A 1119-nucleotide genomic window follows, 5' to 3' on the forward strand; every position below is an offset into this window, starting at 1 on the left:
AAACTGGGGGTAGCTCTCTTAAATGTGTTATATGTTTTTCTATATATGAAACCCAGGCTTGGTGACCCTATGCAGACAATGAGTAGAACAAGGGTTTCTGGGGGCACAGAGAGGGAGGGGTAAAAAGGAGCTCCTATCAAGAAGTACAAGAAGGAAGAGAAGGTTTTGAAAGTAATTGTGGTAACAATTGTATGATACTGCCTGCTATGATTGAACTATGGGATGGTATAATATCTGTATTAGCTCCCAATAATATCATCTTGGGGAATTAAAAAAAACCCAAACAAACAAAAACTTGTATTTTTCTTTGACATTCAATCTTGCCAGCAAGCAAATTGGTATTTTGAAGTTGTTATTATCTTTCCAGAATAAATTTTTGTTGTTTATTTTACACTTCCATAATTTAAGAGGAGTATATATTCATTTCCTTGGGCTGTCAGGACAAATTACCACCGTCTTTGTGGGTTTAAAAAATCAGAATGTATTCTCTCCCTTCTGATGAAGATAACGTGTTAGCCCAGCCGGGTTCCCTCCAAATACTTCCCGGCCTCTTCCGTCTCCCGTGGTTGCTGGCAGCCATGGTGCTGTTCCTTAGCCTGGGTGTCATGTGACCGTCTTCTCTCCGTGTTGTGTTTCTTCTTCTTATAGGGACCCCAGTCATTGGCTGTCAGGCCTGTCCTAGACTATCTTGGCCTCATTTTAAATGGATTATATCTGTAATAATCCTTTTTTCCAAAGAAGGTCACATTCACAAGTTTTGGGGACTTTAATGCACTTGTTAGGGGAACACAATTTAACAGATAACAGGGCACGTATGTTCCTCTTAGTCAAGGAGGTTCCCTGAGACCCTAAGGGGATGAAAGGTCTATAAAGGCTCATGGCCATGACGTCCAGAGCTGTGCTGCTCCTCTTTTCCCGGGAACAATGTATCACTTGCTGTTATTCATTGATTCCAAGAGATATCGTTGGAAGGTCTGCTTTAAATTGTATTTAAATTTTAGACGGCACCATTCCTGTCTGGTTCTGGTGGACACGGGGCTGCTATGGGTGGGAACCAGCTTGTTGGTGCCCCACAAGGACGTTGCCCTCGAAACTGGGCGTCCACACCACTCTCTTATC

This window comes from Echinops telfairi, unplaced genomic scaffold, assembly GCF_000313985.2.
Source record: "Echinops telfairi isolate 266 unplaced genomic scaffold, ASM31398v2 ScPeMD7_18;HRSCAF=68, whole genome shotgun sequence".
NCBI classification, from domain to species: Eukaryota; Metazoa; Chordata; class Mammalia; order Afrosoricida; family Tenrecidae; genus Echinops; species Echinops telfairi.